Source organism: Sorex fumeus, unplaced genomic scaffold (genome assembly GCF_029834395.1).
Source record: "Sorex fumeus unplaced genomic scaffold, SorFum_2.1 ptg000010l, whole genome shotgun sequence".
In the NCBI taxonomy this organism is placed as follows: domain Eukaryota; kingdom Metazoa; phylum Chordata; class Mammalia; order Eulipotyphla; family Soricidae; genus Sorex; species Sorex fumeus.
The window spans coordinates 19,508,524-19,535,960 of NW_026606067.1; positions in this window are offsets into that span (position 1 = coordinate 19,508,524).

Genomic DNA, 27,437 nt, shown 5'->3' on the forward strand with positions numbered 1-27,437 from the left:
CTCACTCCAGTTGTAGGCAGCTGGGGAATGGGACAACCTAGTGGGTTCGGCTGGGGGTCACTGCTCTTAGATCTTCTTTAGTGTTCTTTAAGAGTTACAAGTGGAGGGCTGGAGTGATAGCACAGCAGGTAGGATGTTTGCCTTGCACATGGCAGACCAATCAAATGGAATGCGTTGATTCCTATCATTCCATATGTTCCCCTGAGCACCACCAGGAGTAATTCCTGAGTGCAGACCCAGGGGTAACTCCTGAGTATCACTGGCTGTGACCCAAAAAAGAAAAAAAAATAAAGAGTTACAAGTGGAGATAAAAATTTATGCTTTGGTATACCATTTTTCTTTGAACGTGACTCACGCCAGGACTGACCAATGAACCCTGCAGTTAACTTGGTATTGCTTATGCTTTTATTTTGCAGGAAATAGCTTTTTTGTTTTGCTGGAAAATAGTTTGCTTTCACTTCAGGGCAGGTTCAAATGTTATTTTTTTAGAGTAGTTCACATTACACCCTCTACCTTCCTGCTAGCAACCAATCCTTCCTAAGCAATTCAGAAGCAGCACTTTAAAAATTATATCAGTTATAGTATTAATATAGTCTGGTGCATGCTATATAGAAACACATTTGTCATCTTCCTCTGCCTGGGCTCAATCAGATTTCCTAGCATCTCCCAAAGCACCTTGCATGGTGCATCTGACCAGGATTCTTGTCCTGAATTGAATAAATCCAGATTCTGTCTGGTCTCAATCAATCCAAATATTTAAGTTTACACCATAGACTAGTCTTGATACACTAAAACAGACAAGGTTTAAAATATTTTATGTAACTAGAATATGGAGTGTTAATAAAATTCTACTCTAAAGTTTTTTTCTTTGTTTTATATACAAAGAGGAAATGGCTGATGCAACAATTTTAAGTCTGAGTTTTTTATTGTCTCTGTTTCATATACATCTGAGTCTGTTATTTGAGAAGGCTATTTGAAAGAAATAAAAAGAATATTTTAAAAATACTGTCCCATTTTATTTGGTTTCATTGTTTAGGGGATTTGTTTGCCCACCTCTGTTCAAAGTTAAATGAACATTCTCAAATCCTTTGGGGGTTTAAGTGGAATATAAATAAAGAAAGATGAAAAACATTCTGTGAACAAGATGGGAAAAAAACTTGTTTGGTGCCAGATTTGTGATAGCATAATGCAGTGATTCACCAGGTCATGGTAGTTGTTCTACCTAGTCTGCTTTTATTTTAATGATGTAAATACTTCCAAAGTATTCCTTGAATTCAACATGATTGATTAATTTAGTAGATGCTCAGGGACTCCTTCTGACTGGGCGTTCAGGGATCACTCCTGGTGGTACTCAGGGGACTAAGTGGTTTCAGCGATTTTTAAAATAAGTTTTATGATTGAAATCCTTGTCTTTTGGGATCACAGCATTGCCTGTGGTCTCTCCCTACTCCCAATTCTATTTCCCTAGTTGACAGAACCCTCTAGCATCCTCTTGAGCTCAAGTTCACTTTGTATGGAAATCCACCCCTGGCCCACATGACTCAGGGGCATAATTATTCAGGAGCAGGAATCTTCAGGTTCAGGAGTGAATCTAAATCAGAACCACTGTTAAGATTTGGCTTCAGCACAATTCAGAGATGTTTCTTCAGGCCAGGAAGAAGAAAAAACCTTTTGGAAGCGACCTGGGGCAGGTGTTCTTTAGTCCTATATTGAAAGATTAAATTATAAATACACACTATAGCCCTGGCTTTGATGTTTGAAATTACTTTTGGAAAATGCTGACCTGTGAAGGTTGCTGGAGTGGAACAAGACTCCAGGCTCTTGTCAACGTACTTGGACTGATGGCTACATCCTATATCACCAAACCTTAGCATTAAATTCCACCCTTGTCTGCTGTAGATGGGTGAGACTTTTCAGTATCTCTTTTATGGTGAAAAAACTGTATTTAGGATTAGCCAGCTATACTGTTTAGCTGATCACAGTTCTGTGACAATATCCATGGCATCATAGTCAGAAGCCAACGCAACATACGCCTTCTTTTGCACATCAGGTTTAATGAGGATGTTCACCTTGGCCACATCAATGTCATCGAGCTTCTCCAGAGCCAGTGTAATCTGTTATTCGTTGACCTTGACATTCACAGTGAACACGGTGAACATAGGTGTGTTGTTTTCCATCTTCTTCGTGGCTGAATTAGTGCTCAGAGGAAACTTCATAATGGCATCATGGTTAAGCTTGTTTCTCCCAGGGGTGCTCCTCTGAGGACATTTGAATTCTGACTATGATCCCTTGAATATTGTCACAAAACTGGGATCAGTTAATCAGTCCAGATGGCTAATTCTAATTGCAATGTTTTCACCATAAAAGAGACAACTGTAAACAAGAGAACAAGGGATACTGGCAAAATATATATCATTTTATTAGTTTACAATTAAAGTAGAAAGAATAAATACATGCAGGGAATAACAGAAAAATTGATAAAGTAACAGCTCAAGTGGATACCAGGGAAGAGGTAGGTCACTTCCAATGGTTCTGAGGCTTACTCTAAGCTCTGTGATTTGGGGTTGCTGCATTGCTTGGGGGACTACACATTGTAGGTTGATTCCATGCAAAGCAAGCACATTAATCCTTATGCCATCTCTCTGGCCCTCTAGTTGAGAGTCTTGACTATTTATCTATCTGAAAACTTAGTCCTGTGAAGTCTATTTATTCCATTTCAGACCAATATTTTTTTAATAAAAATGCCAAAACTCCAAAAACTATTATATTTTAAAAATACCTCAGGTTAAGAATCATAGAAGGATGTATGATTTATTATGGCATTAAAACAAACATGCATTGCAAAATTAAGCACAATTCTGTACTCAAGAGCAGTAAAAATTTTATCTAATGGGTAAAATATAAACTTAAAAACAACTCAAGTTTACTTAAAGATACATAACAAAAGAGAGACAAAGGCAATAGAACTGATTTGCACAATTGAGTTGGGGGTGAGGGAGGAGTATTGGGGTCTTTGGAGAGAAGGAGGTGATGTTGGAATTATATTCATGAGAAACCATTATCAACAGTATTGTAAAACACAGAATCTTGATAAAAATTTTTGAAAAGAAGTTTGCAAATTTAATTAAGTTGCTTTCATACATACGCAGTATCAAAGTCTTCATCAGGGGATGAAACATTACTATTGTTTCCTTCTTGTCCTGGAAGTGGGTGTATGAGTAACAAAAGATGGACAGCATCTCCACTTTAACTGAAGGAGCTGTGACAGGATATGGAGTTAACCTCAGTGTATGTATGAGCTCTTCAGTGTATTCACCTTTGGCAAATGAGATCTTTCCTCCATATTCAAGAGGTTCTTCACAGATGTTCCTTTTCTGGTGCCTTCTCTATATATGAATTATCCTTCCTGGATCACTAAGTCAATGATGGTTGGAGGGATTGTTCAAGATGGGAGATGTGTGCTAAAGTAGATAAAGGACAAACTTGATGGCCTCTCAGTATCTGTATTGCAAACCATAATGCCCAAAAGTCGAAAGTAAGAGGGGAATTGTCTGCCATAGAGGCAGGGAGAGATGTAGGATGGGGGAGGGGAAGGATACTAGGGATATTGGTGGTGAAAGAGATACACTGGCGGAGGGATAGGTGTTCGATCATTGTATGACTGAAACTAAAACATGAAACCTTTGCAATTGTACCTCATGGTGATTCAATAAAAGAATTTAAGAATATTAAGCTCTCAGACCCTGGGCCTCCCACCTTTGCCGAGCACCTTCCTGTTTGTCCCCAACACTGTGGCCAGTTTTCTCCCTCTCCCAGGTCAGTGAATAATCGACCCCAGGACACCAACTTCCATGTACACAGGCCCCAGGCGTCCTCTTGGACCCTGGACCATCCAAACTCCCCGAGCAACTTCATGTTCATCCCCAATGCCAGGGGTGGCTTTCTCCCTCTCCCAGGTACCCGTAGGGGCTGTGGCCTCTGCAGAAGTGGGCATGGTCTATGCAGAAGTGAGCGTGGCTTATTTGGGGGTTTACAGCCAAACAGGCAGCCCAAGTTATTTTACCAGTACTCAGCACTCTGGTATCACATCTCAGTCTCCATAATACCACAACAACATGAAGAACCAGCGCAGATCCCCACCATGAGAAGAGGATGATGGAAAGAGTCCAGAAGCCTCAAAAGGCGTTACTTGCAAATGTCAGCTCTCTGATAAAGAATTCAGAGATGAACTATTGAAGATGTTCAATTAACTCAAAGAAACGATGGGACAGATATCCAGTAAATTAAAGGAGGACATGAAAGAAACAATATATCAGACAGTTGAGAAAATACAGGAAGAAATGAAAGCAGAAACTGGAAAGCTACACCCAGAAGAGTCACTGGTAGGTGAAATAAAAAACTCAGGGTGCACCAAATAAAGGGTGTTGTGAGGATCCTCCCAGGATGAGAGAAGCATGCTGAAAGTAGACTATAGACCAAACATGATTGCCACTCAATGCCCCTTTTGCAAACCACAACACCCAAAAGGAGAGAGAGAACAGAGGGGAATGCCCTGCCACAGAGGCAGGGTGGGATGTGGGGGATGGGAGGTGGGAGGGATACTGGGACCCGTGGTGGTGGAAAATGGGCATTAGTGGAGAGATGGGTACTTGATCATTGTGAAACTGAAACCCAAGCACAAAAATTTGTAAGTCTACAACTGTACCTTACAGTGTTTCACTAACAAAAATTTAAAAAAGAAAAAGAAAAGAAAAAAAAAACTCAGTGTATGCCCTCAAGAGTAGAATGCCTACAGCTGAAGACAGAATCAGTGAGCTTGAAGATAAGCTGCAGGAAGCCTACAGGCAACAAGAAACAATGGGGAAGAGACCTAAAAATAGCTCTAGGGAGAATCAGAATCCTAGGGGATGATTTCAGGAGGAACAACATTAGAATCATTGGAGTACCAGAAGGACAGGGAAGCAATCCCAATGAAAAAGCCACAGTTAAAGAAATCATTGCTGAAAAATTCTCAGAGCTGGAGAACGCAGACATCAAGATTCAAGGAGTCCAAAGGGTGCCAGCTAAAAGAGACCCTAACAAATACAGTCCAATACATATCATAGTGAGAATGATGGATGCCACAGATAGACACAATACTGCAGGCAACAAAGTCAAAGAAGGAAATCACATATAAAGGAACTCCCCTTAGATTCACAGCAGACCTATCAGAGGAAATCCTCCAAGCCTGAAGGCAATGGTGGGATATAGTGAAAAAACTCAATGAAATGAATGCTGCACCAAGAATACTTTATCTGGGTAAACTCTCACTCAAATTTGAAGGAGCGGTACACTAATTTGTGAATAAACAACAGCTCAGGAACTTCATAGATTCAAAACCAAACCTAATAGAAGGGCAAAAGAGGCAACTGTAAGACAAGACAAACCCATAAATGCACAACAAACCCTTACAGAAATATGACACAAAACCCCATGTCAATAATCTCTCTCAATGTCGGTGGTCTAAATTTATCAATTAAGAGACACATAGTGGCAAAATGGATACAGAGACAGAACCCAACATTCTACTGCCTAAAATAAATGCATCTGAACAGTCAGAACAAACACAGATTTAAAGTCAAAGGATGGAAAACCATGCTGTAAGCCAACAATCTTCTCAAAAAAGCTGAGGTGGCCTTAGTAGTATCAGACAACATAGATTTCAGGTTGAAAAATATTAGAATGGAACAGGTAAGGTCATTTTTTGTTAATCAAGGCTTATGTACAGCAGGAAGAAATCACACTCCTAAATGTATAAGCACTCACTTAGGGACCAGTCAAATACCTACAACTGCTAACAGACCTTAAGAAGGATATTACGAGCAACAAAATAGTAGTTGGTTATTTAAACACTGCCATATCTCCTCAGGATCGATCAAGAAGATTAAAACTCAGCAAGTAAATAATGGCTCTGAAGGAAGAAATAGAAGAGAGAGTGCTAATAGATCTATACAAGACTTTATATCCCCCCAAAAGAATACACAATTCTTTTCCAGTGCACATGGAACATTTTCTAGAACAGACCATGTGCTGGGCCACAAGGCATACTTCAAGAGAATCAGGATGATAGACATTCTATCAACTAACTTTTCAGACCGTGATGCACAGAAGCTAGAAGTTAATCATGTATAGAAATAGAAAACCAAATCAAACACCTGGAAATTAAACAACTCAATGTTGAACAATGAGTGGATCAGGAAAGAAATTCAGGAAGAAATAAAAAGATACCTGAAAACAAATGAGAATGAAGACATGAGCAACCAGTACCTGTGGGATGCAACTAAAGTAGTGTTAAGGGGAAAATTTAAAGCTCTGCAAGCATTTCTCAGGAAGGAAGAAATGGCCCACATGAACAACTTGACTTCACAGCTCATAAGTTAGAAAAGAACCAAGATAAGGAGCCCAAACCAGGAAGAAGGAAAGATATCATAAAACTTAGAGCAGAAATCAACAACATGTTACTCCCCGCCCCCCCCAAATATCCAAAAGATCAATGAAACCAAGAGCTGGTTCTTTGAGAAAATAAACAAAATTGATAAACCACTAGCGAAACTCACAAAGAAAGAGAGAGAACTCTAATAAACCAAATCAGAAATGAAGGGGGGGGCAACACAATGGAAACCAAAGAAATTCAGAAGATCATCAGAGATTAATTTGAAAATCTGTATGCCACAAAACAAGAGAACCTAGAAGAAATGGATAAATTCCTGGATTCCTATAATTTCCCAAAGTTGAACCAAGAAGATCTGTAATTTCTGAATAGACCTATTAATATCAAGGAAATTGAAAGTGTAAACAAAATCCTTCCCTAAAACAAAAGCCCAGGTCCAGGTGAATTTACTAGTAAATTTCCCCAAACATTAAAGAAGACCTATTTCCAGATGGAGCTGGAGAAGTTCTATAAAGAAGACCACACCTTCTACAAGATCATTGTGGGTGATTTTATTGCCAAGATAGGACTGAGAAGATCAGCCGAAGAACTCCACATCGGGACTCATGGCGGCCTAGAATGGAACATACAGGGTGAGAGACTGTCTGAGTTCATCATGTCAACCAAGGCGATCCATGGTAACTCACAGTTCCAGAAGGATGAATCTAAACGTTTGACATGGGAATCTCCCCGTGGATGGTTCCACAATGAAATAGACCACATCATATTCAATCAACGGTTTTGCCTGACTGATGTTGCTGTTATCCCAAAATTCCAAATGGGATCGGACCACCATCTCCTTTGTGCAAAATTCTACTTCGCAGAGCGGGGAGAAAGGGCTGCAAAGTTTAAGAAGAGAACTCCCAGAACAACCACCAACTGGGAGCTCTTCGGAACTATTGCCACAACATGGGAAGATACCATTGTCAACAACATTGACGAGGAATACAATCGACTGGTTCAGCACCTCCATGATTGTGCAAGGAACGCCAAGAGAGAAAGAGCCACAAAAAAATATCTGTCTTCGAAAACTCTTGAACTTATTCACCAACGTGGTTTGGCGCATGCCTCAGGCAACCTCAAGCAAACCTCTGAGCTTGCAAAGCAGTGCGGAGATGCAATCAAAGAAGACCTGAAAGAGAGAAGAGCAGAAGTGCTGGTAGATGTGGCAGAAGCCAGGAAACGTATTCGTAACTCCCGCCTGTCCTTCGCCAACTACAAGAACAAGATGACTGACCTCCAATGTGAATCTATCACATCTTCCAGAAGGGCAATGAAGAAGATTATCGATGACTTCTACTCATATTACTTCGATAGCCATGTCCACCTGCCAACATAACAAATTCTTCAGGATGGATATGTCGTTCCCAATGTTATCCCTCCCAAAATCTGACACGCCATTTGTCGGTAAAGAAACAAACAGCACCCGGCCCAGATAAGGTCAGACCTGAACACCTGAAGAACCTGCCGTCAGTACTCATCAATACACTGGCTCGGCTCTTCACATGCTACCTGTCTGAATGCAAGTTTCCGTCCCAATGGAAAACCAGCAGGACTGTACTACTGTACAAGAAGGGAGACATCCACGACATTGGCAACTATCACCTGATCTGCCTATTGTCTGTCATTTACAAGCTGTTCACTCGCGTCATCCTGAATAGGATTTGCAGAACACTAGATGAAGGACAACCATGCAAGCAAGCCGGGTTCCACAAAGGATTCAGCACCATCGACCATATTCACACGATAACCAAGATCATTGAGGTTTCTCGGGAGTTCAAGATGCCGCTCTTTCTAACGTTCATTGATTTAAAGAAGGCCTTTGATTCTGTTGAGACAAGAAGACAAGCATTGAAGCCCTAGCGAATCAGGGCATTCAAACTCAATACATTAGGATCCTTCATGAATGGTATTACGGATTCACTACCAGGATCTCACCATTCTACAAAGAAGTAATCATTGATGTCAAGAGAGGGGTTCGGAAGGGTGATACCACCTAAACTCTTCAGTGCCACCCTCGAGAACATCATGCGATGACTGGAATGGGAAGAAACGAGAGTGAAGATAGATGGTCAGCAACTACACCACCTCTGCTTTGCTGATGACATTGTTTTAATAACACCAAACATTAGCCAAGCAGCACAAATGCTGGCCGACTTCGACCGTGAGTGTGGAAAGGTCAGACTATAGCTGAATCTTACGAAGACAATGTTTATGAGAAACAGCCTCGTTCCTGACGCTCCATTCACTCTCAATGGAACGACCATCTCTGAATGCAACAGTTATGTGTACCTAAGTCAAGAAGTCAACATGACAAATGACCTGGCACCTGATTTGCACAGGAGGAAGAGAGTGGCTTGGAACGCCTTCAAGAGCATTGAAGAAATAGCTAAGAGGATGAAGAACCTCAGGATCCTCTGGGCTCATCTCTTTGATTCCACTGTTCTTCCTGCATTAGCATATGCCTCAGAGACCTGGGCCCTATGCAAACAGGATGAGAACAGTATTCGGGTTTCCCAAAGAGAAATTTAAAGAGCCATGCTTGGAGTACCATTTTTCACTCAAATGAGAGAAAGAATCCAGAGTTCCGACCTCTGTTGATGATCAAGAATCAGAGATGCTGTATTATTTGCCAAGGCATCAAAAATCAGGTGGGCTGGTCATGTAATGAGATTTAGAGACGACCGCTGGACTAGAGCCATTACCAACTGGATTCCATGGAATGTCAAAAGACCACGTGGCCGCCCACCTACCAGGTGGTCAGACTTCTTCATCAAGATCATGACCGATCGGCTTGAGGCTCTTTGTGTTACTAGAACGAGCAGACGCCATTGGGCTACACTGGCACGTGACAAGGACAAATGGAGATGTTACTGGCGCCCACTCTAGCAAATCGAGGATTAACGGAAAGTCAAGTGATCAAGTGATATTGCCAGATCTTCTGAAGTTTTTTCAGGAAATTGAACACAGAAACTCTCTCAAACAGTTTCTATGAGGCTCATATCTCTCTAATACCAAAAGGAAACAAAGACATCACAAGAAAACAAAAATACAGGTTGATATCCCTGATGAACATGGATGTAAAGATTCTCAACAAAATACTAGCAAATAGAATTCAACAATGCTTCAAAAGATCATATACCACAAACAAGTGGGATTCATCCCGGGAATGCAAGTATGGTTTAACATTCAGAAATCAATCAACATAATCCATCATATCAACAAAACAAAAGATAAAAATCATATGATCATATCAATAGATGCAGAGAAAGCATTTGACAAGATCCAGCACGAGTTTATAATGAAAACCGTCTCCAGAATGGGTATAGGAGGGACTTTCCTCAATATAGTTAAAGCCGTCTACCACAAGCCTATGGCAAGTATTATACTCAATCAGGAAAAAATGAGAGCCTTCCCTCTAAGATAAGGGATGAGACAAGGATGCCCGCTTTCTCCATTTCTGTTAAATATAGTACTGGAAGTACGTGCAATAGCAGTTAGGAGAGAAAAAGATATTAAGGACATTCATGTAGAAAGGAAGAAATCAAGCTTTCACTATTTGCGGACAATATGATTCTATACTTAGAGAACCCTAAAACCTCTACCAAGAAACTCCTAGAAACAATAGACTTGTATAGTAATGTTTCAGGCTATGAAATCAATATCCAAAAATCATGGATTTCCTATATGCAAATAATGAGAGAGAAGAAAGTGACATGAAAAAATCAATCCCATTCACAATCGTGCCTCAGAAAATCAAGTACCTAGGAATCAGCTTAAATGAGGATGTATATGTCCTATATAAAAAACAAACAAACTACAAAATGCTACTTCAGGAACTAAAAGAGGACACGAGGAAATGGAAGGATATCCCCTGCTCATGGATCGGGAGGATTGACATTGTCAAAATGGCAATACTCCCCAAAGCATTGTGTAAATACAATGCAATTCCTATAAGGATACCCATGATTTCTTCAAAGAAATGGAGCAAACAGTCCTAAAATTCATATGGAACAATAAGCCCCCACGAATAGCTAAAGCAATTCTTGGGAAAAAGAAAATGGGAGGAATCAATATCCCCAATCTCAAACTCTACTACAAAGCAATAATAATTAAAACAGCATGGTACTGGAACAAAGGCAGAGCCGCAGAACAATGGAACAGGGTTGAATATACTTACACCTCATCCCCAAATATATGATCATCTAAACCTTGATAAGGGAGAAAGAAATGTGAAGTGGAGCAAGGAAAATCCCTTTAACAAATTTTGCTGGCAAAACTGGACAGCTACATGTAAAAAAAAAGGGTTCAGATCTCTACCTAACATCACATACAAAAGTAAGATGCAAATGGATTAAAGACCTCATCATCAGACGAGAATCCATAAGGTATTTTGATCTTAAGGTTGGCAAAACCCTCCACGACATTGAAGCTAATGGTATATTCAAAGATGAAATGACACTGGCCAAGCAAGTGAAAACAGAGATAGACAAATGGGACTATCTTAAACTAAGAAGCTTCTGCAACTCAAAAGAAACAGTGACCAAAATACAAAGACAGTCTACAGAATGGGAAAGGATATTCACCCAATACCCATCCGATAAGGGGTTGGTGTGAAGGATATACAAAGCACTGGTTGAATTCATCAAGAAGAAAACATCCAACCCCTTCAAAAATGGGGTGACGATATGAACAGAAACTTTCTCAAAGAAGAAATCCGAATGGCTCAAAGAAACATGAGGAAATGCTCTACATCACTAATCATCAGGGAGATGCAGATCAAAACAACAATGAGATGTCATCTCACACCACAGAGACTGGCCCACTTCCAAAAGAATAATAGCAACCGGTGTTGGCAAGGATGTGGAGAGAATGGACCCTCCTTCACTGCTGATGGTAATGCCAACGGGTATAGCCCTTTTGGAAGACAGTATGGACGATTCTCAAAAAATTAGAAATTGAGCTCCCTTTTGACCCAGCAATACCACTCTGGGAATATATCCCGGAGAAGCAAAAAAGTACAGTCAAAATTACATCTACATGTCTGTGTTCATTGCTACACTGTTCACAATAGTCAAAATCTGGAAAAAAATAAACAAGTACCCGAGAACAGACGACTGGTTAAAGAAACTTTGGTACATCTACAGAGTGGAGTATTATGCAGCTTTTAGAAAAGATAAAGTCATTAAATTTACATACAAGTGGTACTACATGGAAAGTACCATGCTAAGTGAAATGAGTCAGAAAGAGAGAGACAGACATAGAAAGACTGTACTCATCTGGGGAATATAAACTAACAGAATGGGAGATGAACACCCAAGAGTAGTTGAGATAATAGTTGAGACCCCTCCGAAGTCTATTCCATGGCTTGGAAGCCAGCAGCACATGCTGGGGGAAAAGGCAGCTCAGATAGAGAAGGTAACACCAAATAAAGGATGTTTGGAGGAATTTCTCGGAATGGAACATGCGTGCTGTAAATAGACTATAGACCGAACATGATGGCCACTCAATACCTCTATTGCAAACCACAACACCCTAAATGAAGGAGAGAAGAAAGGGGAATGCCTTGCCACATAGGCAGGGCGTGATGGGGGGCATGGGTTTTCAGGGTTGAGAGGGCTTCGGGGATCATTGGTCGTGGAGAATGGGCATGGTGGAGGAATGGGTACTCGATCATTGTAGAACTGAAACCCAAGCACAAAAATTTTTAAGTCTACAACTGTACCTCATGGTGTTTCACTATAAAAAGATTTTTTTAATTAAAAAAAAGAATTATTCTTCCTGCTTCCCGGTGTCCTGGTTAAGCCTGTGACTTGAGTTGACTAATGCGATATAAATAGAATTTGTATCAGTTGATTCTACTGCCACCTATAAGGGTAGCTATTCTGCTTCCACCATCATGCTTTCCCCTCTGCCATGAGTATGTGATGCAGTAGCTAGGGAATCTGGATCCTACAATGATGGGGAATCCAGGGAATAGAAACTGGTCCTGTTAATAAGAAATGCATCTTAGCAAGAAAGATGATATGATTTAGCATCCTTAGATTTCAAGGTAGTTTATGAAACAAAGAGTGAAAATTTCAAGCTGATCTATAAGGGGAATATGATTTTTCCAAAGTTTCCTTTTTTTTGTTACTGTGTTTGGCATATTGAATACGTCACAAGGAGCTTGCCAGGCTCTGCCGTGCGGGTGAGATACTCTCGGTAGCTTGCCGGGCTCTCCGAGAGGGGCGGAGGAATCGAACTCGGGTCGGCCATGTTGGCCGCTTGTAAGGCGAACGCCCTACCACTGTGCTTTCGCTCCAGCACAGCGGTAGGGCGTTTGCCTTGCACGCAGCCAACATGGCCGACCCGAGTTCGATTCCTCCACCCCTCTCGGAGAGCCCGGCAAGCTACCGAGAGTATTTGATATGCCAAACACAGTAACAACAAAGCCTCCAATGGAGACGTTACTGGGCCCGCTCGAGCAAATCGACGATCAACGGGAGGGCCTTCCTTTTTTTTGTTTTTTATTAGTTATATTTCTTCAAACTCAATTTTATTATCGGATTAATATTTTCTTAAAGAATGGCATCTAGTAGACATTTAGACATTTATTATCCTTTAAAGTTTGTATTATGTGAATGTGTGAAAATTTTCTTTCTTTCTGTAAGGTCAGTGATCTGTACTGCTATTCTTTTTATTAAACAAGATATGTGTGAGGGAAAAATTGGGTATTGGTTCCATCTATTACTTCCACTAGAAAAACATGATGTAGACTCAACCTGAAGCCAGAATATTGAGATGAGGCTATTTCAGTTGTGGGGTTGATAACTAGAATTGATAACTAGTGATAACTAGTGTAGTCAATTGACTTGATATATTTTTATTGACAACACACTCAACCTCTAGATACTTAAGTTGAAAGTTTTCCTCATGGATGGTCTTAATTACCAATAGCCAAAGTTTCATGGATTACTAGATCACAGTGGTGGTTCCCAGAGAAGCGCTCCAAAGATAACCATTTTCCAAGAACAGGAAAACTTTTTCAAGTTCCAGTTTCAAAGCTGTCTTGGGAGGTGCTGGCCCTGAATTTCATTTATCATGCTCACATCTGTGTTCCTGACGTGGTTGAGAGTCTTTCCTTTATGACTAAACATGAAAGGAATTTTGGTTTTGTAGAATATTGTCAGAAAAGAGAAGAGGGGGCCTATTTTGGCACCATTCCCAGATCTAAACTTTGGAGAGATATCCAGGGAAGAGCTGTTCTTAATTGACATTGACAGTCAACTGAAATAGGTCAACTCCTAGTGATCCCAGGCTGTTTATTCAAGGCCCAAGCAACTCAGGTTTTCCTCCCCCTCTGGCTAAAACCTTCCCTTGTGTCATTTTGCTTTATATTAATAATATACCAGAAAAGACAAAATTGTATGCTCAACTCTGCTATATAGATGAGGCCATAAATTAGCAAAGCGGACATTAAATCATGGACAGTTGACTATTATAGATTCATTTCACTCATCAAAGTATGTTTATTATTAAGAATTGGCTGAAAATCACTTACATAGAGACACTGCTGACCTCCAACATGTCCACCTAGTGTTCACTTACTCATTCTTTAAAACAAAATTCTGGGATCACCTTCCTACAAATCTGGACCAAATTCATAGAGGTTGATAGACCCTTCTCATGTGGTGTCTTAAGGCCTTATACATACGTTCACCTTATATTTACCATATAGCACTGTGATGTCATTATGCTATGACCAGATATATCATAGAGAACACATCTAGTCTATTAGATTTTCCACCAAACACACAGGAAAAAGTCCAAATATATTGGTCAATCAACTTTTGAATACAGAACATAGTTTAACTGAATTTTCTGACTTTTTACCTGTCAGATAAATATAATGATTTTGTATAGATACTGCTACATAGGCACCCTGCCAATTAGTGAAATTTATGAAAGCAACTAATATAATACTCTGATTCTTTTAGAAACCTAAAATTCAAAAATTCTGTATGTTTTATGTGACTCCAAGTAAAGAATTTTCCCAGGGGTGCTCAGGGGTGAATCCTAGTTCTGTACTTAGGGGTCATTCCTGGCTTGCTCAGGAGACCATATGTGGTGCCAGGGATCAAAATAGGGTCAAGCACAGGAACTAAAAGTTTCTTAACCCTTACCAAATCATCAACTTTCTATTGAAATTCTTATTTGAATAGTAAAAGATAGACTTTTCATGTTATTTTTCACAAGGGAAAGGAGTTATTCTTTTAGAAAAGTGATCTACTTGCTTTCTTTGTTTAAATTCCAGTTTGCATGTTTGCTAATTTAGCATACACTTATTGAATTTCTCCTCAGTGTCTGTGATATTATGAGGTCTACAGTTTTTTTTTGTCTTTTATCAAGCCTTTATTTTTAATTTTTTAATTTTTTATTTTTATTAGTGAGACATCATGAGGTACAGTTGTAGACTTACAAATTTTTGTGCCTGGGTTTCAATTATACAATGATCAAATACCCATCCCTCTACCAGTGCCCATTTCCCACCACCATGGATCCCAGCATCCCTCCCACCCCCATCCCCCCATCCCACCTTGCCTCTGTGGCAGGGCATTCCCTTTTGTTCTCTCTCTCTTATTGGGTGTTGTGGTTTGCAAAAGAGGCAATGGGTGACAATCATGTTTGGTCTATAGTCTACTTTCAGCAGGCTTCTCCCATCCTGGGAGGATCCTCCCAATATCTTTATTTGGTGTTCCCTACTCTGTCTGAGCTCCCTTTTCCCCTAGAATGCCCGGCTGGCCTCCAAGTCATAGAGTAAAATTCCTGGTACTAATCTCGGCCATTCTTGGGTGTTAGTCTCCTTTTTTGTTACTTTATGTTCCCCAGATGAATGCAATCTTTCTATGTCTATTCCTCACTTTCTGACTCATTTCGCTTAACATATTTATCATGTAATACCACTTGTATGTAAATTTCATGACTTCGTCTTTTCTAACAGCTACATAGTACTCCATTGTGTAGATGTACCAAAGTTTCTTTAACCAGTCATCTGTTCTCGGGCACTCAGGTTTTTTCCAGATTCTGGCTATTGTAAAGAGTGCTGCAATGAACAAACAATTGCAGATGTAACTTCGAGAGGTCTACAGTTTTTGAGGAAAAAAATTTTTTTAATTAATTATAAAGTTAGGATTACATGGCAAAAAATATCCATGGAAACAAGTCAAATTGTAACTAACGATGACTTGAAAGTTGTGATTACTCTAGAGTTGATCAGGGAGGGAATAACCTGAAGAAATTACATTTTATTTGACTCTGGAATGATACAAAGTCACCAACTATGGAAAGCCAAGGTCAGAGGCTAGAAAGCAAAAATGAAAAAGTGGGGTTAAAACCTATATTAGAGAATTAAAAGTAGGGGTGTTACTGCAAAGGGAGGTGTGACATCTGCATTTACCTTGGCCGGTCAGTGTGACTCTGAATAGAGAGCAGTTTAACAGCAGATGTAGAGAAATGGATCAGGGTCAGTTTAAGTGGGGCACTAGTAAGAACACAAGTTTCATCATGTATTTTAAGTGAAACACAAAATCACTTAATAGGAATAACATAAGTAGTCTGTTATCTAAAAAGTTCAACTTTTGATAAAGTATAAAATGAGTATATAGGGCATTTTTCACTAGAAACAAGAAACTCATGTTTCTTACAAGTATAATTTTCTAATAGCTATATTAACAAGCCAATGACAGAAGAAAATGATTTTTTCAAAATTTTTAAATTTTATGAAGTAGTTCACATTATTTGATTACATTTAATATTCAAACCCCAACCCCACCACCATTACACCTTCCCACCATCATATTTCAGACGTTTCTATCCCAAACCCCAATCCCTGTGCCAAAGCAGAACGGAAATAATATTTTTTTGCATTGTTTATTATGAAAATGCTACAAAAAAGTATCCTTAGAGGAAAAAGTATGAAGATTGGTTGCCTACTACTTTGAGCCCCATAAAATGTAGTGCAGTATACTCTTAAAGTATGGGTAAGGTGTGTCCTATGAAGTGTCACACAGCCATGAATGTGGTCATACGGTCCAGGAACAGGTTCACTCGCCGAACCTCACCCACGAGTGAATCCCCAGAAAACCCAGATATGCCGAACTTTTTCTAAGTTTTATTTATTGAATCACAGTGAGAACAGTCATAAAGCCTTTCAGTTTAAATATCGATCGGTCATACAGTGATCAAACACCCATCCCTTCACCAGTGAACATTTTCCACCAAGAACCCCAGTATACCCCCCTCCCAGCTCCCACCCCCCGTGGCTGTGTGTGGCAGATTTCCACTTTACTCTCTCTCTCTACGTAGAGCACATTCAATATTATGACAAAAGACTCAACATTATTATTATTTTGAATTTTCCCCAACATTCAGACCTGCCAAAAAGACATCATTAGAAAATTTGTTTTCTATTGCTGATTATGAAGAGCATATGATGTCGTGTGGCTGCAATAGCAGCCAGCCACGCGATTTTGGATTTCTGGTATTTTAGCAATAAGTCTAGAGGGATTATTGCCAAAGTCCCTGTGTTCCGAGTGGTATGTGTGCCTCTGGGATCATGGTTGTTCAGGAGCTGGAGGAGGCATTTGTGGATATCAACCTGGGGCCTTGTCAGGGCAGGGAGCAGGGCTGATTCCAACCACCCCCCCATCCCACGAGGCCCTACATGCCTCGTCAATGCAGTTCCATACCTGGCTGTCCATAAGGCTCCAAAAGATGGAGGCTACTATGCCGGCACCGCAAAGGGGGACAGGAGAAGGGAGAAACACTCTTCCCCTCCCATGGCGGCATAGCACCATAGGTAAATGCACAGTCCAGATGCATTTCAGTTGGCCATTATATTTTGCTCAGATTTTCCCACCACATTCAAGCCTGCCTTCCGGAGACAGACACTAGATAATTTATTTCCATGGCTCACTTTGCATATCAGGAAATGTCGGAAGAATAGTTCTGGTGCCCACATATGGGAGCCAGGCTTGTAGAAGCTCATGGTCACCAGGATTTCATTTGGAGGAGGTGGGGAGACAGCACCTATCCCATCTGAGACCTCCTGGTGATATCAGCTCAGTATGGGGCCCGAGAATTCTCCAGGAGTTATGGAGCCCAATGGCCAGTTTTCTTTGCTGTTGTGTGCTGAAAGATGGTGCTGGGGGCGGGTTGTGGGTGTGACTTCCGGGATCAGGTGCAGAACTATCTGGCCCAGCATGCCCATGCAGTTCATAAGAATAGTTCTGGTGCCCACATACGGGAGCCATGCTTGCCGGGATTCCATCTGGAGAAGGCGGTATGTGGGACTTTTGACTGAGAACTCTGGATTCAATGGGACTGGGAATGGATATTTTTAATGTGTTTTATTTAACCTTTGTCTCCCACTGTTTCAATGCAGAATCAAGATGAAAATTTATCAGCTGTAAATACTATTTTCAATAAAAAAGATGAATCTGAGATTATAAGGGTAAATAAAATAAGTAAAGCAGAATAAGACAAATATTGCATAATATCTCTGCATAGACTCTTAATAGTAATTTCAACCACCACCATCTTAGGATCATGCAGTATAAAGTCTAAAACACAGTGGCCAGGAACTGGAGGTGAGGGAACATACCCCAAATGGGGTCATTCATGCTGGGTTCTGCCAAGGCTTAATACTTCAACTAACCAGAACTTTCAACCTCAACCATAAGTGGACTTCTAAACTAAGTATGTATGATAAGCTCCTAACTTGCCAAGTACCTGAGAAAGAAAGGCTTTGTCTAAAACAACCTTTCTTTTTTTCTGCTAATGTCCTGTTCCTACATCCTTCCAATGCTAAAACCACCCATTCTGTACTACTCCTTCCAGTGCCTTTCTACCAGCTTGATGGGCTGCTACCCAATTCTTGACCTTTTCAGTAAATCCAGTTAAATTCCTAAACTTATTCTGATGAAGTAGTTTTTTAACAATATGAACTTTCAGCTACAAGGTGAGTAAGAAAGAACTGGGGCCATGAGATGGTTTGGCAATAAACGTGTCTGTCTCAAAAGTGTAAGTCTATTAGTTTGATACCTGATGCCACCCACTTGTGCCATCACGTTTCTAATAGCTGTTTGTAAATGGAAGCTTTACTTTCTGAGGCTGCTGGGGCTACAAAGGATTTCTGACTGTACCACTTCCAAATCTGTGCATGGGCCTCAAATAAAAGGTGCTCAGCAAGCACTACAATTAGAATGTGTGCCTGAGAACCAGCTAACTTACTTCTGCAGTGTGTGTGAGCTCTCAATCTGATGTCCAGTGCCTACAACTGAACTGAACCAGCATCGAAAACAAACATATGTCCAACCTTTGTCCACAATGGCACCAACAGAGGAGAGGGAAGGGAAGAGAAATAATGATTTTCCTTTAATAATTGAATAAAACTCAAAGATTTATGGTCAAATCCAGTAAGTGTAGATGACAGCATGTGGTGTCTAATAGAAATATGCAACAGAATTTAAGTGTTTTCACAGTTGGTCAATTGATTTGTTGACCAACTAGATGCAAAGTGGTGGGAATTATTTCACAATGTATAATAAATTTCAAATAAATTCAATCTCAATAAAATTGAATAGTGAAGAAAATGATGACATATTTTACATAACATTTTGGTATTATATATTCAAAATCTAATGTGTACATGGCACATTTCAAATGTTCAGTAACTACAAGGGGGCTGCTGGCTACTGTATTGAATAGAGCAAGTGTAGATGATAACTTTAGGAGATGAAGGAGAGCAAGAAGGGAACAGCACACCCTGGCCATAGTCCTGGGCAATGTCTTGGATAGTGGTGGTGCAGTGGATGTGTAATAAGTCGAAGACTGTAAGACATACACATTTTGGATAGAAAGTTGTCTGGAATATGATTCTGGTCACAAAGTAGTTGTGTGATCTTGGACAAATAGCAGCTTGAAGACTAAGTTGCCCCTCTTTCCAATAGGCCCCCTCTAGGCCTTCTTCCCCTCAGTAGCAAGAATGGGATAAAGTATTCCATAGAAAGCACTTATCAGAGTTCCTGGAGTCAGTTCAACACTTTAAAACATATATAAGTGCTGTAAATGAAAACGTCCAAAACCTCAGAGGACACTCAGAGTGTTTCTGCAGTAAGTTATTCAACAGTGGCTTGCAATGAGAAGGTCATGTAGAGTGGATCTGGTAGACATGATGAAATCAAGAACCCTAAGAGCTCCCAGGGTATACTCAACCTCAGGGGAGATGTAGGTAATGGCCCAGTAATTAGATTTGGATCAAATGAAAGGTGAGTGCAGGGAAACCATCAAAGATACACAATTGAAAATTGATATAGTTCTGGAGAAGTGTTTCACAATCTTTTTCTGACTATGGCCCTCATCTGACCTATTTTCTTTCTGTGACTCATTTGTGCTATAACTTGAAACCATGGTCTCCTGCCATGGCCCTCCATTTACACTATTTTCACCTCCAGTTCCCCCTGGGAATATCCTGGGGTATGTATGGCCCTAGCATAGAAATGTCGTAAATGTAAATTTACGTAAATTTTCAGAACTCTGAAAATCAATCTTATCATACAAGTAGTGAGAACTTTTGTTTTATTTGCATTATGGTGTCATTAAGGTGGCCTTTTAGGATGATCAAGCAGTTGTTTCAAATTCTAGAGAGAATGCACAGAGGAAACAGAAGACATAGAACACATCTGGAGGCTATTGGGACTGTCCAGGCATGAGACTACAGGGGTTGAGCTAGAGAGGTATCTGTGAGAAATAATCCAAAGAGGCATCTGGTTGCTACACTGGTATTTAAAATGTGATGGCACAAATTTCTTTTGGAAAATTATTCTATCTACATGATACCAAGATTTTTATTGCTTCTAGAAGTTAAAATCTATACAGATTGATGCCAATATTAAATACATGGGTAAAATAAAGAATTAAAAAATATTTATACAGCAACCAGGGGCTGGAGCGATAGCACAGCGGGTAGGGCGTTCGCCTTACACGCGGCCAACATGGCCGACCCGAGTTCAATTCCTCCGCCCCTCTCGGAGAGCCCGGCAAGCTACCGAGAGTATTCGATATGCCAGACACAGTAACAACAAAGTCTCCAATGGAGACTTTACTGGGCCCGCTCGAGCAAATCGACGATCAACGGGAGGGCCTTTACCTTTTACCTTTACAGCAACCTAAGGACATCAGTTAGCCATGCAAGTTCATATTCCAAATCATTGCATGTCAAATTTTTAGAGTATCAAAGCTTAAAAAACTGTATTCATTTTGGTTCTCTACACATTTATTTTAGAATATGGTGCAGTCATTGACTGTGGAGTAAGTTTCCTTGTAAACTGGTTTTGTGCGTGGATACTGACTTATTTTAAGGAAAGAGCTCAGTACTTGGATTAAGCATGCATCCTTTATTTTCTTGCTGCATGATCTTGGACACATGGCATCATATCTCTGAGTGTCAGAATAAGAAATTTAAGGTAAATTATATCGGAAACTGATTCAATTAATCTATCAAAACAAAGAAGAGAGAAATTTCAAGGGGATTAACATTTCTTTTGGGTGTCCCTCAGTCTGTTGCTGGTTTAAGAAAACTGGCCAAAATAGATGTATCAAACATGCATATTTATCTTAAAATAGGTACAGATTAACTGTTTTAGGAAGAAATTTACTTCTCAGAAATATAAAAGTTGACACTGAAAGATTGCTTTTGCCAAACTTGAATGTTTTTAAAGTCAGAGATCAGTGCCAAGCTCAATCCCTCTAAGACTCAAGATCTCTTTCCTCCTTTCTGTTGTTGCAAATAGTGAGAATAATAATTTCCTTTAATATCACCTTTCTTTTGGAGCCATTGCATGTTACTATTGGAAAAGTGACTTTGCCTATTTCTAAGAATTAAAACTTTGCTGAGAAAGCTCCCTAGACATTGATGTACAGTTACTGCACCCTGACATCAAATCAATGCTGATTCTGCACACATATTACATATATGTTGTTAAATTTGTGTGAAAGAATGGGGTACCTGTATTCCAAAGCTGTGCAGAAAGTTCTTATAAAGCTGGTTCCTGATTTCTTTGAGCTTACCACATAAAAACAGTACAATGCAACAAACACAGAGGTGCACATACTCTCTTACATATGAAGCTGTTGTAATGGTTGCTTTGAAAGAGGAGACTGTGTAAAATACATTCCCATTCCCAGTGCCCTGTAATTTCATTCAGATTCAGAATACACAAAAGCAAAGGAATGAGTCAAACCAATCTTAAGCTAAGATGTTAATTCTATTCTGACAATGTAGTGGTGATTACTTTACTTCAGGGAAAAGAATGTGGGGGTATGGAAACTGGAAAAAGAGATGATCAAAACAGACTTATGTGGTTATCTTAATATAAGATACGTGGATGGTGAAGTACAAAGTTTTACAACTGAGACTTAAGGAAAACAAAGAAACTACCTATGCCCTCGTTTTGTTTCTCTACACAGATGAGTGAGATTATTCAGTATTGCACTTCTACCTCTGGCTTATTTTGCTTAATATAAACCCTTCAGCTCCATCCACATAGTAGTGAACTGCATGGTCTTCACTTTTCTTAGGGCTACTCACACAGTTTTCTATTGTGTCTATATGCCACAACTTATTTTTTCATTCACTTATCATTGGACATTTGGGTTGCTTCGGTATCCAAGGTGTACTCAGCACTGTAATGAATATAAGTGTGCAAATAACTGTTTTAATTAATTACAAACCCTTGGCCTTGTATTCACAACAATATCACAACCATCCTGTTATTTGTCGATTGCCTCGAGCAGGCCCCAGTAACGTCTCCTTCATCCTAGCCCTGAGATTTTTTTAAAAAGTGCCATATTCAAGGCTCTTTCAGAGTTAGGAGAATGAGACCCTTCATTGTTACTGGTATTTGGCATATTGGGCATGCCACGGGGTGTTTGCCAGACTCTGCCATGTGGGCAGGTTACATTAGGTAGCCTGCCAGTTTGTTCAAAGTAGGAATGAGATGATAAGATGTCGCACGGCCGCAAATGCGGCCGCGCGCTTCTGGGAGCTGAGTGCAATAATCTCTGGATCCTGGCCGTTGTTGGGGTTACACGGCAGTTGGTGGGTGTAACTGTCTAGCTACTGGCAGGTCCAGTCCCAAACCGTGCAGGTTTGGAGATCTCAGCCCCGGGTCCCACACACCTGGATTCCTCTGCCAGTTCTTTTATGCATGAGGCTCATCCAAGTGTGTGGAGAGTGGTCCCAGCATGGCCTTGGCTGGGGCCTGGAGGTCTTCAGCTGTTGGGCCCTGGTGAGAACAGTCAGGCACAGGGTAGAATACTCTGCCTTGTATTACAAAACTAATTACCATACAGAAGGGAAATGGGTGTGGAGGAATGAAATTAAGACTAGATGGAACATGGGACAGTGATGTTAAGTCCTAGGCTTCTGGGTGATGGCAGGGTGCAGTAACTTTTCATCAATGTCATAAATGTTGTCAATGTTATGTTCACGTTATAATAAAAATAATAGCACTATAGCACTGTCCTCCTGTTGTTCATCGATTTGTTGGAGCGGGCCCAGTAACATCTCCATTGTGAGACTTGTTATTACTGTGTTTGGCATATCAAATACGTCACAGGTAGCTTGCCAGGCTTTGCCGGGTGGGCCACATACACTTGGTAGCTTGCCAAGTTCTCTGAGAGGGGCAAAGGAATTGAACTTGGGTCAGCCCAGTTGGCCACATGTAAGGCAAACACTCTACCTGCTGTGTTAATAATACAAATAATAATAAGGAAATAAAAGGAGTATAAGAGAAAGGAGAGTAAACAAAAGCAAGTTTTTAAGTTGTGAGAACAAAATGGTGATCACTAGAAGGGAAGGGAGACGTGGGGATGGGAAAATCAGGTAATAGGTTTAAGTTGCATTCTTGTGGATAGAAGTTAAACTTCTAGGGATTCATATGCAGCTTCTACAGATATCAAACTCTAATGCTGAATGCAGGATTGCTATAGGTTATAAAGCAATATTGCTGCATTAAGAACTTAGAAAAAAGGAGGAAATAAAATGTCTCCCCAGTGAGGCTCTTGCAGTAAAAGAAAAAAAACATATGAGAGATAAATCATAGCACCAGAGGTCTGGAAAAGGTCTGAAATCATGAGGGAATCTTTCTTCCTCAAGTGGCTCAAATCTCTTTGGTCTGAGTTTGAAAAAAAAAAGCAATGGCAGCCCACCAGATCTTTCTCAAACTAAGATAAGAGGACTGATGGAGTAAATTGGATCTGTGCTAGCTATAGCTGTTAGCATAGATCTAAATTTTTAATTTAAAATTAAATAGTTGTAATTTAATTTTAATCAGAACTAAAAGTATGACTCAATTCATTTGAAGATACACACAAATATACACATACATGCATACACACACATGCTCACACACACAAACTTTGCACGAGGCAAAGTTAAGCAACCATGAAAGAAATAGACACTTTTTCTGAGTAAAGCTCTTTAGTTTACCATGGAGTTATGTCCCAAAAAAACCATCAAAGGTTGAAAAAAATTTTTAGGGGATGTGTGCTATAAGCATGTGGCCATGTTTGCCCTCCAGCTCTGCTCACATGCTTCTTGCAATCCCAATGGGGCAGCCATTTTTTGATCTCTTACACCATTACCAAATGTTGATCTCCAGAACATCTCAGCTGAGTGTGTGAACACCAGAGCCAAATGTGCAGCACTCAATCATTTATCACTCCATCGTCACCAACAGTAAATGGAAGGGAAAGGGAAAGCATCTAATACACCAAATGTACTAAGAGTTGTAACTTAGTCTAGACTCCCCTGAACGTGTTCAGAACACTCACAGTATTGATAATTGGTCATAGCATGTTAGCATAAAACTTGCCATACACAATGAAATGAACAGAAACTTTCTCAAGGAAGAAATCCGAATGGCTAAAAGGCACATCAGAAAATGCTCTGCATCATTAATCATCAGGGAGATGCAGATCAAAACAACATTGAGATATCATTTCACACCACAGAGACTGGCTCACATCCACAAGAACAAAAGCAACCAGTGCTGGCGCGGATGTGGTGAGAAAGGGACCCTCCTTGAGTGCTGGTGGGAATGCCGACTGGTTCAGCCCTTTTGGAAAACAGTATGGACGATTCTCAAAAAATTAGAAATTGAGCCTCCATTTGACCCAGCAATACTACTACTGGAAATATATCCCAGAGAAGCGAAAAAGTATAGTCGAAGTAACATCTGCACTTGTTTGTTCATTGCAGCACTCTTTACAATAGCCAGAATCTGGAAAAAACCTGAGTGCCCAAGAACAGATGACTGGTTAAAGAAACTTTGGTACATTTATACAATGGAGTACTATAAGGCGGTTAGAAAAGATGAAGTCATAAAATTTACATACAAGTGGTATTACATGGAAAGTATCATGTTAAGCAAAATGAGTCAGAAAGAGAGGAATAGACATAGAAAGATTGCATTCATCTGGGGAACATAAAGTAACAAAAAAGGAGACTAACACCCAAGAATGGCCGAGATTAGTACCAGGAATTTTGCTCCATGGCTTGGAGGCCAGCCACACATGCTAGGGGAAAAGGCAGCTTAGATGGATAAGGGAGCACCAAATAAAGGGTGTTGGGAGGATCCTCCCAGGATGGGAAAAGCATGCTGAAAGTAGACTATAGACCAAACATGATTGCCTCTCAATGCCTCTTTTGAAAACCACAATACCCCAAAGGAGAGAGAGAACAGAGGGTAATTCCCTGCCACAGAGGCAGGGTGGGATGGGGGGGGATTGGGGGTGGGAGGAATACTGGGACCAGTGGTGGTGGGAAATGGGCACTGGTGGAGGGATGGGTATGTGACCATTGTATAATTGAAACCCAAGCACAAAATTTGTAAGTCTACAACTGTACCTCATGGTATCTCTCTAATTAAAAAAAAAAACTAGCCATACAATGGAACATTGGATGGCAAATGTACTGTGTTGAATGCTGTATTGGAAATGACAAACAATTGTTTGGATTCTCAGCATTAATGTACTGGAGGACTGCTGGACGCACTGAACTCCATTCCTGGCAGGATGATGGGGTGCTTAAGTGACAGGGTCAGCAATTAGATCCTGGGGTACTTGTGTGATTTCCCTACTGAGCAACCTTGTGACCATATAGACACAAGAAATTATTGTTTTGCATATTGTTAACCTGGAAAATGCTTATACTTGAAAATTTAGTTAGCTCTTTCCATTAAGTGTGTATAACTTTCCTATATTCTTAAAGTAAAATATCTAATTAACATCAACCATGTTTGGTTGCCTGTGCAGAAAGAGAAAGAACAATAGATTGTTCTTTTGTTCATTTAGAACAATGAGTCTTCATTATTGTACATTTTCCACAGCCAGAAAGATTGCATAGCACATCAGGCAGTTGTTTTGCACTGAGCCTAACCAAGGTTTGATCCTGGCACTGCTTATGTTACATCCCTGCCAGGAATAATTCCTAAGCACAGAAGCAGGAGTAAACCCTAAGCACCACTTGTCCAGGGGTAAAGCCCTCTTCCTCAAAAGATACTTCTCTTTCAAAAGCAAGATTTCGATAAACACCCCTAAGAAGATGTCTGTGAAATGTGGCAATGTTGTATTCTTGCACCACATTAACTTTCTTTTCTGGCCATCATGCTTGTGTAAATAGGCTTTACAGCCTTGTATGTGGGGATGAGGGGTCCATAGATTTAATTTTATTATACTTGATATGAATCTGTGCAGAAAGTATCCACTTGTTTTTCCATTCTGATCCTGAAATACATCCCATAGGACACAAGTTTGCACATGAATGAACATGTTAACCAAATTCTTTTAACTTTCATATATTTAACAAATATACTTGAAAATGCATGGCCTGCGGCTTTGCTGGAAGTTAAGAAAGAGCAAAAATAATTGTGATCTTGTCTCCTATAATAAATTAGATTTTACTATGGGGACAGTTGTTTGTTAAATGACTTACAATAATGTCTCTGAAAACCAATTGCCACAACTGTTTTGAAGGCAAGCCCCACAGTGCCAGAAATATGAAGAGACAAATGGCAAACTCCAAGCATAAATGCCATAATCAATGAATTCTGTATGAGTACAAAGAAGGGATAACTGAAATCTATCACCAAGAAAGCCTTGCAATGCTAGTCTTCCATTCTCAAAGCTCACTGAGTTTGGAAGGGCTTGTAGTTAAATTTTCAAGATTCTAACTCAATTTTGGTATGGCTTGCACTACCCCTGTTGCTATGCAAAGTTCTTTCTGCTGGCTCCAGTCCATCATCAACACAGTTCTCTTCGAATTTCTTACATGTGGAGAGACAGGTTGACATTCCTGGCTGAATTTTCCCAGGTTATTATTTGGGGTCGCTTTGATTGCTATGAAAGTCCTGATTGAGATTTCTCTGGCCTTGGGCAAACATTGGTGGTGGATGAGGCGGGAAGGCATTTGGTGAAGTTGCTCTGTAAGGGACCCACATACTTACTTTTCTGTGCATTTGAAAACAGGATGTCATGTCCAGTTCCAGTCTTGTGGCATTCCATTCCATATCCAGCCCTCTTAAGTGCTATGTGCAGAATTTGAAATAAAGCCGTCTTTGACCACTGGGCCACAGAAACAACCATGTTATTTCCAGGTGTATCAGGTAATAGAAAATTTTAGCCTTGCATTTTTTCTTTACAATCAGTTTATATTCCTTCAGTGACATTTTCATGACTTTTGTGTCTGTCTGTCGTTTTTTTTTCCCTCCTGCATAAGTGCACGGGATGTTATTTGTTATGCACTTCGTGTTTATTTTAAGAAACTGGATCATTAAATCCACATCCCATGTTTTAGCAAATGACCTTCAAGTATAAAATGAGGTGAGGGTTGTTATTTTTACGAAGAAAGAAAAGCTTTGTGAAA